Source organism: Aphis gossypii, chromosome 1 (assembly GCF_020184175.1).
Source record: "Aphis gossypii isolate Hap1 chromosome 1, ASM2018417v2, whole genome shotgun sequence".
NCBI classification, from domain to species: Eukaryota; Metazoa; Arthropoda; class Insecta; order Hemiptera; family Aphididae; genus Aphis; species Aphis gossypii.
This window is the reverse complement of record NC_065530.1, coordinates 69034713-69050348: the sequence shown is the minus strand read 5'-3', so window position 1 is coordinate 69050348 and position 15636 is coordinate 69034713.

The following is a 15636-nucleotide window of genomic DNA, read 5'->3' as shown; positions in this document are numbered from 1 at the left end:
CAAATTGAAACTGATATAATGGAAATCATAGCTTAAATGAAATTTAATATTTAGAGGCAGTTTTTTTTTATTTATATATGGCTTCTAAAACATTTTTCTAATAACTACATAGTTATGTAACAGTTGATAGTTTTGTAACTACGCACTACGCTGTTAGGCATATTTCAATTATAACTGTATTATCTGATCACATATATTATGGTAAAATATGTTTGAAACTGGAATAATATAATGTTAACTCTAAAGCATCTATTTATGTAAACTGTATTATTTTTAAAAATAACGGTGATATTTATGAACCTTAACATATTATAATATATTATTTTGGAATGTTACGTAAATTCCAGTAGAAAATTAATATTAAATACATAGATAATAGATAAATTAAATTTAACATATTTTTTTTAGCATAAACGATTATTGCCAGTTAAAAAAAAAAAATAATTATCACAGAAATAACAAAAAAATTAATAACTTTAAGCATAATTTTAGAATTAAGAAACTTTTGAATTGTTTGAGAAATACTTAATTTGTTATATTAAAAAAAAAACAACAACAACAATAGTTAAGTTGTGTAACTAATCGTTTTTTATATAAACTAGGTAGGTATATGTTTTTTTGGTAAATATTAATACTGTTATAATAAACACGTACAACTCAATTTTATAAATCTAAACAATGTATTTTATTGAAAATTTAAGAAAAATCTTTCAACAAATATAAAACGTGCCTATATAGGTAGACTATAAAAAAGTCTATGGTACAAAAGTCATTGAAAATAATCATAATTAAAAAAGTATGATGTGGTAAAAAATTCCAAAGCATAAAAAATCATTAGTAGAAATAATCAAAACACAAAGAGTCCAGTATATTTAACTATAAATAAAAACTCTATATAATGAATAATTAACATTAATATAAAATGTAATTAATAATAATTTATCTAACAAAATAAAAATCAATTTTTTACTTATATAAATGTCTACTAATATCGACAATATCATATATCTTGTTGATGATATATAACTATTTTCTTTGAATTTTGAAAATTTTCTAGGATTTTTAAACATCAAACTTGGTTGGTTTGTCAAGTTTTACTTATAAAGCCATATATATAATAATTATATATTATATATTGTTTGAATAATTAATTTGATTTTTTTTTTTAGTAATTAGGTACGTATAATTAATGTAATCTTATTTTAAAAATAAATTATTTCTTGTTTAACTATACAAGGATATTGGACTTAAAAAAACAATAGACTTTTTTATGGAGAAGTTTTATGTTTAAGACCACGATTCATAAAGGATATTATCACTTAATCTTGATATTTATTTAATTATTTTATTAACTCATTGTAATTTTATACAATCTATGAATTTGATCCAATATTAATTTTATAAAAGAACATGTATAAACGTAACGTAATATGTTTCAAAAATAGTAGGTAAATAATCCAAGACAGTCTATTCCATTAATACTTTTATTTTTTACATTCTATGTTACAGAGTGCTTGATATATACCTTATTTGAACTAAGTAGTATTTAATTCAATATTTTACTTATTCTAGTAATCTAATAATATAAGATTTTAGATCTAAAATATAAATATTTATTATTATTATTTAACAATGTGAATGATTTTTAACAAACTTTTACTTTAGTTAACAGGTTTTAAAAATCTTAATCAACAATTTGTATCACAAAGTAAAAATTTCACATAAATTGTTATTTTGGTTAACTTACTAAATGTGTGCAAATTTATACTATGACTAAAATATATGAGTAAGTGTAAATACTAAATACGCATAGTACACTGATATCCCAAACTCCAAACAGTATCATTTATTTGTGCAGACTTTCAGATACAATTAAATACCTACTTAAATATTTAAAAATACAACTCATCTCTTATCTCCCGTACACTAACTATTAACTGTTTAGATCGCTTTAAATGAATATTTCATAATCTTTTTTTTATAAATATTGAACAATAAACTTATTTGACGTTTGAATATATAATACTATAATGATATAAAATAGAATTCATAAAGGAAGAAAGATATAATTCGCAGTATGAAGAATTTTCATTTGGACGAACTTCGACAAAACGAATAGGTGACTGCAAAATTATTAAGCATTTTTGTAATAAAATTAAAAACATATTAAATGTCAATATATAATATATGATAGATATATTTTTTTAATTTTAATACTGTTTTAAAATCGGTTTACAATCTAAGTTAAAACATACAGGATAATATCGTATTATACATTATTGGTTTTAAATAAAAATGAATATACCTTATAAAGATAATAATATGTATTTCTCTTTATACATATAATAAATAATAACTGTGCAAGTGAGTATTATGAATTATAATAGAAAATGCAAACTAAAATCTTTATCTTTTTACGTATTTTCATATATGATGTAATTGTAAGTAACAAATAATTCAATGTTAAATAGAACATGATTATCGTTTTAAAAATTGTTGTTATACTAAATATTTTATAATAAGAACATAATTATTTGTCTATTTAAATAACTTATTGGATTATTTTCTTTATAAAATACTATATTTACATGGTTAACTGTTGATACATTTTTTTATTTAATTGTTTATTTTAGTGTTTTACTTTTTTGTTGGGAACAGTAGTTAGATATATATATTGGCCAAAAATCTGTAGTAGGTAACATCTAATTTAACTAGAACAATAACAACATATTTTTACGTGGGTTATAATATATACCTCAATACAATTTTAAATATATTTTATTGATGACTTGGTAATTCAATTTATAATACATTTTTATTTTATTATATTAATTATTTTAAAAATAATTATTTAATAATTTACTATCTATTGTTATGTAAGAGATTGATGTAACTTTAAAACTCAATAAAGAAACTGACTGATGGTTATTTTCAGATTATATATATATATAAATACACCTGTGTATAAAAATTAACTCATATTATATAAAAAAAATTAAAGTGGTTTTTTTTTTCATTTCTATGAAAGTGTTGTACAATAACTAAAATATTTATGTTTAAATTAACTAAACATGTCTCAAAGTTATTTCCAAGGACCTAGAATCTTATAGACTATTTTTTTTTTTAATAATTTATAAAAATATTGAGGGGCTTGAAAAGTTTTTTAAGAGGCTAAGCCCCCCAACGCCATTTAGTATTTATTTAAATCAATGAATTTATTAAACTTAAAATTGCTCTTTCTCATTATTTTTAAAATTCAAAATAATATTATGTTGGTGTAAATATAAATTAAAACAATTCACTTAAATTCTTTGCCTACTTACTCTTTATCATATTTATCCATTTACCTTGTCATTCTAGTACACTACAACAACCATTAATTTTGATTTTTTATCGAATAATTATTATAGTTAGGTATCATGTATTCATGTCAAATACTTAGATAAAACATTTGTAACACATACAATGGTTAAAACGTTATTTTCAATACAAAACTATAAATTAAGTTTTATAAAACCCGTATTTCCCTTACTCTACTCAAAATCTAAAATTAAATTAGTTAAATAGTTAATTTATAATTAATTTGCAAATAAATCTTTTATAAACATAGTCACTATTTTAAAAGATTTTTTCAGCAATACAATAATTTCAATATTTTAAACAAATTAACTATATAACAGGCTTGTTATTACAACGAGCTTTTGACTTACTAAAGAATTATTTAAATCCTATGAAATATACTTAGAAGGTTTCGTGTTTATTTATCCTGTTCTTGACCCGCAGCTAATATACAACTAATATATTTACAGTGTACCCTCAGAAATGCTTATAATGCAATAAAGGTTTTAATAATCTAGCCAAAATAGGTACTTATTTTATTTTTAAATGGAATGAAATAGAAATGTATTATTCTAAATCATTTGAATTATAATTGAATGAGAGTTAAGACTTAAAAAAGTAAGCAGGTGGGTACAACTCAGTTTTACAGTAGGAGTTGATTTGGATTACAAGCTAGTGCAAACTAGATCTACTTAAGTATCAGAGACTACCTTTAAAGTTTAAAACTATAGCATTTTTTTAACTACTTATATGTATACACAAAAAACACACATCTTTGTAAAATCAATACATTTATCGATCTGCTCGGAATCTAAAACTAATCACAAACCATAATATAGTATCTATTATAAGTGCACGTACACAGTTTTAAAACAAAAACATCTATAGAAATAAATTATAATAAAAGATTTAGACTATTAGGTAGGTATATTAACTTTTTTTTCAAGAATAAAAGTTATCTTATATACGTAGTAATTTTTAAAATCTGTTATTTTATCAAATACAAAAAATATACTATAAACTTTACTTTATTTGTTTAAATTTGTCTAGAATAAATTTAAATTCATGAAAATAAATTCAATATTTTTAATAATCAGTAATATTAAACATTTAAAATAGGTACAACTATTGGTTTGTAATTCAAATATATATTTATTTTATTTTACTAAACTATTGTATATCATTCAAATAAGTAATAAATATGTAAAATATGTATATTTACTAATTAATTAGGTAAAGTTTATATTATTATAGCAAATCAAAATATTTCTTTTAGTTATTTAAAATAAATTGAATTACCGTACAACACTTGATGGTTAGTTTTTCTATAGATCTTAAAAAACAAAATCAATTAATAATTTCTTATAAATACCAACACAAAAATATAATCTTAACTTCAAATATAATATAATATACGTCATTATAATAACTGTTAAATAAGTGTAAAATTTAAAATAAAAAAAAAAATTGTTTTAAATAATTATGAACTGGTTTAAAAACAAAATTGCTAAATATCGAGTAAAAAAGTTTATATTTTTAATCTTCCACAACAATATATAATATTAGATAATATCTCATTAGTGAAATACAACTACAGTGTACAAATCGACTACAATAACAATACTATTCGTTAGTAGTTGTTTATTATAAGCCTGCATGTGATTCCATTATGATTACATTCATGTTTACGTACTTTTTATTTAAATTTTAATTAGAATACCTGCTTTTAATATATACATTTGTACATATATATATCAATAATGTATACTGAGCCTACACTCTACAGTCTACACATAAACAATTCATTAGTACAGCGGTTCCCAAACATTTTTGGCTCACAGTTCTTCTTTTGAATTAAGATTTTTTCAGGGAGCCCATTCTCGAGTCATAACATGACTAACCATAAAGAATAGAAAAAATAAATAAAAACTACAAAAAAATGTGTATGGCGATTATAATAATATGTACTAACACGAAAATGAATTACACTAGAAATCTTAAATTTCTTAATCGACAATCGTAATCGCTTTCGTCGCCGTCGTCATAGAATTTTCAAATTTATTTGTAGACTCTATAAGTATAGGTAGAGAATTCTATGACACCGTGGTGTACACTTTGGGAACCGCTACATTATTAGATACATAATACAGCCATATATGTGGTACGTTAACAACAGTTTCAACTATTACAATATTATAACAATAATTATGCCATCATGTATACGACCTTTGGTTCATGTTTTATTACTCCATCAACTCATACTAAATTAAAGTACCTATCTAGTAAACGTAAATCGATCACAATTTAAAATTAGAATGATCATTTGTTAGTAAACTAAAAAAAAACTGTGTTGAAACGATTTGATTTCCTTAATAATTAAAAAAAAATTCTAGATATGTAAATAAGACTTAAGAATCTTATAATCAACTTAATATGTTGCTGGATATTGAGCAGGTACGTATAAAGCTCATATAGCGTTATATGATAAGCGGAATAGCTGTCAATGTCATGCTCTAAATGTGAACTAATAAAAAGGTAAAAATAATAAGTTAGTGAGTATAGATAATTATATACTGCTGTAATGATATTGAGTTATATAATAATAGTCAATATTGCATTTCACTCAACTGTTTATTAATAACATCCTATATGGACGTCGACATGCAATATGGTTTTCACTAAATATGTAATGAGTGCATTTTCAGACCATACTCAGGTTAATGTAATTTATTTAGATTTCTCGAAAACCTTTAATAGAGTGAACTATTAAGGCAACTTTAACAAAATTTATTGACACACACTAGTGGTGTTTGAACACCGCTTCGATGGAGTCATTATTGTATTGGTTTAATCGTATTTATCAAATTGAAAGAAATTTATAAAAGTTCACGAAATACGACCTTGTGTTGCGGACGTCCTATTGTCATTCCAGAAAGAGGACATCCTTTCACCCATGTTTTTTTCATTATTTTATAACAGCATTAAATATGTTATTGAGGAAAATAAATTTTTATGGTTTCCTAATAACTCGAAACTTTTTCTTTAGATGATTATAAATGAACGATTATGAATGATGGTCATGGCTTCGCTGTAGGATTGTCACTAACTATTCAAAAATGTTCCATTTCGCTCTACATATTTTGACATCCAATTTTGTCTTTGACTATAATATCAATGGATTAAGCTTAAATGCACTGAAAACATGGTAAATGATTTAGGAATAGTTATTGATACACAATTAATATTCTATTCACACATATAATCTTATATAATCTTGTTAAATGTGCTTGTACTTGGTACAAATTATTTGAACCAATTAAGTCGTTATATTGTTGTGCCCTAGAATACTATGTCTTGGAATAAGACGCATCAGTATAATTATGAAATTCACATAAAATTAATCATAGTTATATTTTAGAGCACATAAATTGTACATTTTTATAATTTGTTGAGAATTTACTAAAAATTGATTACCTATTTAACATGTGATTATATTCTTCTGTTATTATTCCTTTGTGATTGTTCTTGCATACTAATAGAAGAGTCCAAGCAAATTTAGATTTTATTAACAATAGTTATTCTCAGGCAAAATATACTATTAAAATCTATTTTATTGCAATAATTTCAAAGTTACTTAGATATTTTCTTTATGTGATAAATATTTATTATGCATTCCAATTTGTACAATATACTACACACTATTTTACTAATAACCTCCTAGCAAGGATTAAGCGAATAGTCAATGTAGAACCATATTTATCTTCTTCGTAACATAAATACCTATACTATATTGTAAGTTTTCTTATTCGTGATTATTAATATTTCAAAGTTATATTTATAAGTATATGGTATTATTGTATTATAACCACTGCGAGCTACCAGCTCATATTTTCAATAGATAAATAATATACATTATGAATAGACTGGGACAATGGGTATGTTACGTAAATTAATCGTTATAAATACAATATAACGTATTAACTTTATAATAATCGTTATGAATTATAACGATATATTTGCGTAAATTATAGTTATAAATTATAACTAACACCGATACAAACTGTTGGATTTTTAAACTAAACTGAACTGTGCTATAAGACGTACTGAAACCAAACCAAATATGTAAGTTTGGTTCAAAAATCCAAAGAATGAAATAAGATACAGTTCGTCCTCAACTATCGCGAAGCTCGTACATTACTAGTTAATATTATTATTATTAATTGTAGTATGCAAAAATGAAAATTCTTGGCGTTAAAAACATATTTCGAGCTTGTAAACTCAATAACTATAATAGAATAGAACCTATACTATTTTATATACATAAATTATAAATATATGTCTATTTAATAATGAAATCAACGGTACTCTTCCTATATAATCAGTTGTGTCAATCTGAATGAACTTGTGCGTCATACTCGTCATAAGATAATAAGAAAATAATGTGTGGAACTGTTCGCGACTCTTTATCAGTCGTCACTCGTCAGTAGGAATCGATTGTTACAAAATTTATATAAATCGTCGGCTTATGGTAAAAAGTTACTAATTAAACATATTATGGTGACTTCGTTCTAGCTTTCAGTGACATTTCGAACGCAGATAGTCATGTATTTCGTGGATATAATACATATAATATTACTATTCGATTATTTTATAATATCACGCTGGTTTAAGTAAAGTATATCCATTATCCAATGTAAAATTGAATGTCACTATAACCAAGTAACCAACTTCTAATTTATGTGTTTATTTTATTATGATATAAATTTATTAATTTTAAATAAAACATAGGCAACACAATTAACATATTATTGTATGTTTATATTACAATATTATATTATCATATAATATAAATGAATTAACATTGTTGTACGATATATGTTTCATTATTTCTCACTACTCGATTTTAATTCTTCCTCCCCCTTCCCTTAGTTAATAAAATTTAAATTGCTCTGTGTAAATAACAATTAAATTTAATCTATTGTAGTTTTGTGTAGAATTTAAATCAAATTATCAAGGTGATTTATATTATTTGATAGACAAGTAGACAACCCTACTATAAGCTATAGGTTTTAAAAATCCAATATCTATATGTATAATATTATGTGAAATAATAATAATATACGCATGTTCAATTTCAATAGCCCTAATAAGTAATAAGTAGTTTAAGTTATTTTGTTATATTATAATATATAATAGATCAAAACTAAATCACAAAAGGATGCGGGTCCGCCTTTTTTTATTATTTTTGTCGGTTTATACAATTTAATAATGTTCAAGTGCAATAAAGTAATTTTCCACTTAACGTTAATAGGTAAGTGATTATATCAAATTTATTTTCAAATAGGAACTTTTATTTGATTAAATACATCAAAACATTACATAGTTATACTTAAATATTATATTTATATGTTTATATATATTTGTTTCCCACTGTACTCATTATTATTATTATAATTCTTTAGTTTATTAATAATATAAATAAGGACAGAATTATGCAATTCTATAAGTTATAATAGTTATTATTCAATTTACTTCGGTTTCCGATTTCAATACTCAGTCAAATATGTTCATGCTCGTTTATAGTTTTATACGTCTATATTAGGTAGGAAGATATTTTTTTTAAAATTCACCAATAATAAAATAATACTATTATTCTAACCTTATGAGTTATAATAATACATTATTCGTGTCGTATCATTAATTAATAGACACGAACATGCCAATGGAATATTTTATTTAAACAGTTCTAAAACAATTACTTAGTTATTTAATAATCTAAAATAATAGGTGAGAAATAACATATTTTTATTAAACAAAATATATTTTTATTCCTTTGTGATAGACTTTAAAAAAAATTGGTGATACTTTCTTTAAAACTACAAACTCATAATTCTGATACCATAATTTTGTATTTAATTCGGATTAATTAGGTTTTCAATCAGGTATCTGCTTAAATTTATTCAAATCGGAAAGGCATCAGCAAATTAATTGTACGGTTATTTTAACAATGCTAATGAGTAATGATTTACTTGATAACATTTTAATGATTATCACATTTTTCATTGAGCACAATACTATTATTATTATATTATAAATGTAGCTATAATAAAATTGTTTAACCATTACTGCATATTACTCAATTGTAAATGACATTCTTTAATTATAGATATCCTTAACTGTGGGTATATGTGACACATTACATTTAATAATGTTTTTTTTTTATTAAGAAAATTTCAATAGTAAGGGAATATTGCCTATTCTATTCCCCGTTGCAAATTAATCACTTACCTTCCTTTTTATTTCTTTAAAAACCTTCTCATATCAAATTTTAGATCTAATATAAATGTTAACTGGTAATTTTTATCAAGTATACTTAAGTAATGATATTTCATTATTTATTTTATTAAAAATAGTTAAAATTTTTTTTTTTAAAATAATAGTTTCTCTTAGTTGAAAAATACCTTTTGTGTTATTGTGTTTTTTATCTCAATGTTCTTTTAGACCAAAATTTAAGGCAGAAATAATTCATTATAGTACGTATATGTCGTGTATAAAACTATCAGATCTCATAAATAAAAAAGCTAAAAAAAAAATACATCCATAATTTTAAATGTTAAATGTGAACAAATTTGTATTTACAAATTATTTTTCTATTATTATATTATTTAATAAAAAGCTTAAGCCTTCAAATCCGATGTTACCAAGCAATTGGAGGGTATACGCGGTATACGGCGTATACCCACGTAAAAAAACCTTCAACAAAATTAATCAAAGACGTAAAATAAAATATTAGTTACTTTCAAAAAAATTTTTTTATCTTTATTTTCGACCATTAAGTTTAGTTGTTTGATGGAAAAATTATCATTTGTTTAATAATAATCAACCATCATATTATTAATATCAAACAAAAATTTATATGGTAGCTCCGAGATGTCGTAGATCCTTTTAATATGTTCAATAAAAAAATGGTTTGGACCATGGTAATATAATATACATAATATATCATACACTAGCAATATTAATTAAATTATAACATAATTATATGACATTATAATGATAATAATATGTGCACTTTGCAGCTCGTCATCGTAAAGCTATTTTATTGAAAATATATTGGTTCATAGAGTTATTGATTAATGAATAGTATATTATATTAAAATATAAATTTAAAAAAACACCTAAAAGTAAAAACGCGTACAATGTACGAATCAAAATACTTGAAATCCTCGTTAAATTATTATAATAGGTATACTATGTGTAAATAATAATGAAAATGTTTAGAAAAATAAACGGTGCCGCGAAATCCTTATGGCAGGCGATTAGAATCGATATGAACGTTATTTCGGACTAATAATAGTATATTATATAAACAACGCTGTACCCGTTGTCTGGAAGATTGTCCACGGTGTCGGACGATGTTTCGATCGAGTTGATTCGCAATCGTAAATTATTCGAAGTTTACATATAGCCTGCGCAGAAATATAAAAGCGAAATAAAATGGGGAGATATGGCAAATATTACTACCGACAAAAATATAAGAACATTTATTGAGGATCTGCTAAACGAAATTATAGCGATCGCCACGTACAGCACGTAAAGAAAAGACCGCTATCGGAGATGTCGAGAAAAATACCACAATCCGTGAAGACACCCCAAGATCATAGAAGACACTGTGGAAGACACTGCGATCGAGAAAGAGACCGAGATTGATAGCGCGGTCAAAGAAATAGTGGAAGGATTGCATCTGTCAGCGTGCCAATCATCGGGCTGGCGGCGGAGACGCGCCGGAAGGATCATCAGCGCCAACCGTCGTTATCGATGATATCGATACCGAGACGACGTCTCCTGAAGTCGTCGACGAGGACGGGCTGCAAAAGCTGTGATGGACAACGTCTCACCGGCGGCCAAGGGTGCCGAAATTAGAAATACATTTCGCAAGCAGGTATAGAATGGCTGGGACCGCCGAGAGTGATAGCCCCGCAAGAATTCGCTCGCTGGCAACGACGAAGACGTCTTGCCGCAGTGTGGCATGGCGTGAAGCGCTTTTTTTTGTGCGGATGTTGCGCCCGAGGAGAATAGGATCCCTCCCCTTGGCCGCCGAAGACTTCAGGCAGGACGACAGCGATGATACAGGACTACTCTGCAGAGGATAAAATATCTATAGAAGGAAGTGCACGATGGTATGTCACCGGCGCACTCATTTACGACATAAATTTTTCACGTCGTTGCCAGGGAGCGAATTCTTACGGGGCTATCACTCTCGGTTCTAACCATCCTACCGATCGTGAAAATGTTCTGCAAAGGTGACAAATAGAAATCGCAGTATAATATTTTGCACCATATACACCATCTCCTATAAATCCTACTCTCTCCTCAGTTTTGTGTCGTTCTGCCCGAAGTTTTTGTTTTATTTTTTTATTATTATTAATTATTGCTCCAAAAGCCATTTTGGCACTTTTCATTTATATATACCTACCTATTGTTTTATTTTAAGGCAATTTAGTGACTTTTTAACCTACGATAAATTGAATATTGTTTTTTTTCTTCTAAATTTTGTGCCATATTGTGCCATCCATATGTTTTGTCATTAAAAAATAAAATATAAAATATTATACATATTAAATAAAAATGTAAATAAAATAAAATATTTTGACAAAAAAAAAATCTGTTTGTAAAACTTTGAGATTTGTATTAGTAGATCTTGAATTCTATGAATTAGTTATATTAGATGAGACCTTAGTAACAATTTGGTTAATACAATTAATTCGATCTCTGGTGGTCACATTGTGAGGTTCCTATCATTTTTGGTTAGTCACTTCATAAATCATTATGTTCATTGTTCAATAATTATAGCTAACATTAATATGGTTGTCATTCAAACACTTCAACCACAAATCTATAAGCCACTGAAGTAAAATTCTATAAATATGCCTACTGTCATGCTACTCATTGATCTCATTAAATGCAAAAATATATTTTAAAATAACTAATAAGTTTTCAGTAATTTAAAATTCTAAAACACTACCTTTTTATTCAAACCTAATAATTTAAGCACTAGCTATTTTAAAACACATAGTAGAATATTCATCTAGTATAACTTATGGGTGTTTAAGCTGTCCGGAATTATGAATATTTGCACTGAGATATGTCCGTTTATCCTAGCCAATTGAGTCATTGCTGTGCAAAACAGTAACCTAAGGGAATTCGTATTTTGAACTTATCAGAAATCCTCTTAATGAAGCCCAACAATTTTAGAGCTTTAAAAGATTACAACTAACACAATTTGTGAGGTGAGGTCAAAGATAAAAATATATATTTCTTTAACTCACATAACTATAATTGAATTGTCAATGAAAATGTTTAGAATAAATGTTTATGTCTATAATATCTGATTGGTATTACAAATTCGATTTAAACGGATCTATATTTTAACTCACGCTATGATAAAAAAAAAAAATCGGATATTTATATGCATCAAAACAATGGCAAGATTGAAAATATATTAGTTGTGACTCTTAATCAAATTCAAAATATTTATAATAACATACAACATTTAAAAGAGATGTAGGTACCTATTGTGTAAAAAACTTAAGAAATTCTTTGAGCATTTAATTATTTTTAGTTTCAATACAAGTAGGTATGAGTGCTTTTCTTATAATCAAGAAAACAAATAATAAATTAAGGGAAAATGAAAATATTTATGTTAACCAGTTTTTAATAAAATGTAGGTATTACCTTATTTCGTTAAAATTCAAAAACTATAATAACTGTAAAAACTATACATTTCCACTGAGTATTTATTTTATCATTTTATACACCTAGGTACACGATATACATAATAAAATGTTTGGACTTTTTTTGCGATGTTTGTAGTCATTTGGAATTTTCGATTTTGTTGTTTTTAAATTTTTTCTATAAATCTCAATAAAAAGATTGTCACTTGGTTGAAAAGGTTATAAATGAAAAAAATCACACATACCACACATATGTTGATCTTTTATTCGTATAAAAAAAAAAAGTACATCGACACAATATTTTTGTATATACATTTGAAGTTAGAATTTTAACAAAATTACATGTGTCAAACAATGAATATGAATGTTCATTATTTTCAAAATATGTAAATTAGTTTTAAGATATTACATAATATTAAAATATTTAAACTATGGATCCATTTACATTGTATCACAGTAAGGTTGACTCAAAAGTTAATAACTATAGTATAATATGATATAAATATTACCTAATAATATAATAAAATGTTTTTGGAAAATTTAACATATCTATTACAGTGACCCACTCGATAACTACGTCAATAGGTACAGTATAGCGATACCCACTTGTTTACCTATTATTATTACTTTTTTATTCCTGATTATTTTGAAAATAATAATATAATAATGAGAATTTTTTACTTTTAGCCCACACCTAAGTACCAACTACATCATCCGATGTGCTACTTGAAACCATTAGTTACAACAAAGTTAAAATTGTCTATGACAAAAAGAGTCTTTCCCCAAAAAATTCACTCATTATTGTAAAACCAATAAATTAGTCACTCCACTGTTAGAATTTAATAAGTTTAAAGCAGGTAATAACATGGCTCTTTTTTAATTTCAAATATATTTATGTTTGGACTTACGCTTTAATATCTCAATGCGTATAGTATATTATACATATATTTAATAAAACGGAGTGAGTTTGTATAAAAATGGCTTGATATCCTTATCAAACTTATTGAAAACGCGGACAACACACAATATTTAAATTTGAATTTTTGAAAACATTACCGAGAAAAAAATCCAATTTGGTTTGAGTGGATGGGGCAAGCAATCACCACCCCTTTCATATACACAAACTACTCAGCCTGCACCGGCATCGTAGTATAATGATTAAATCATTATACTATGCATATTTCTACAATAAACTTGCTTATAAGTTCATATAATCGACTTTTTTCTTGTATTTAAATATCGTAAGTATTCTAAGTCCACATAACTCGTTTTATATATACTTACCTGTGTATGGTTTCCTTTTCAGAATTAGAATTTTTCTTTTTTTTAAATATATAAACGTATAGTGGTAATCAGTACTAATAACCACTAATCCTTTTTCGGTAAATATAGATAGGTATACCTACTTATACACACTAAATACACTGAAAATAGTATACCTGTGCGTAGTATTACGATATTTTATTTCATTGAGTCGTTACACAGCAAATGTGTATTTTTCACCGAACAATTTCAAACGACCAAATATTATACCTGTATTGTAATGTCGTTCACGTTTACTAAATGGTTTATTTGTTTTTTTTTTCTCTCACTAAACAAACAAAAGACGCGGCACTCGAATTTTACATAGTACCTATAGAGCGCATTATATCCGTTTGTTATGAAAATGAAGTAGCGTTATTATGATTCAGTCGGAAGTATTTCAAAGTACGAGTAATGAACGACTAAATATTATTATTATTATCATCATTGTAAGTGGTCGATATCGGCCACGATACGTTAAAAATAAAACCGTATAACAACACGGCAAACGGTGTCGGCGGGGAGGGTGTAAAGTGGATTTCGATCAGGCGGTTTTGAATTTCCCGCCGACGGAGCTTTGGCCACCGCGCGAAACGTTGCCGCCGTTCGTTGGGCGCGCGTGGACAACGCGACGACGTCCTGTCCGACGGCGGCGCGGCGCGCGAGCAGCAGCGTTGCTGGCAGGCTGCTGCTGCAGCGGCAGAGCCAGCTACCGCCGCGGCGGTCTGACAGTGTGACCGCCGCGAATGGCCGAAAATCCCACCCCTAGGTGGTGCGTCGACCGGCGGCGGACGGATTCAAGCTCCGGTGCCCGGCGACTGGTGGGGCGGGACGAAAATCGATGCAACCGCCGCTCGACGGTCGGTGACGACTGACGACGCCGACGCGACACGGCGTGGCACTCGTGGAATTTTCGGGTATCGACCGCCGCGTGATGTGGCGGTCCGCATAGCCTCCTCCTCCACTCTACCCGCCCGCAACCCATCGACCCGACGACCAAACATCGCGCGTCACGGAGGTTTCGCACTTTTCGGGTCCGTCCGGCGCCGCCACCGTTGGTTTTTGATTACCGGCCGGTCGCGCCGGGCGGGGGCGGGGACAGAACCGTTTGGTCGCCGAATTTTATCCCACTAAAACGAAGGAAGAAAAAAAAAATACAATAAAAATCTCGCCGACCCGTTACGCCGTTGACCGACAGAGGTCGCCACCGCCGTGAAAACGTAGAAATGGGCGTCCGCGGTGGCGCGGAAGCGCGTGCGTG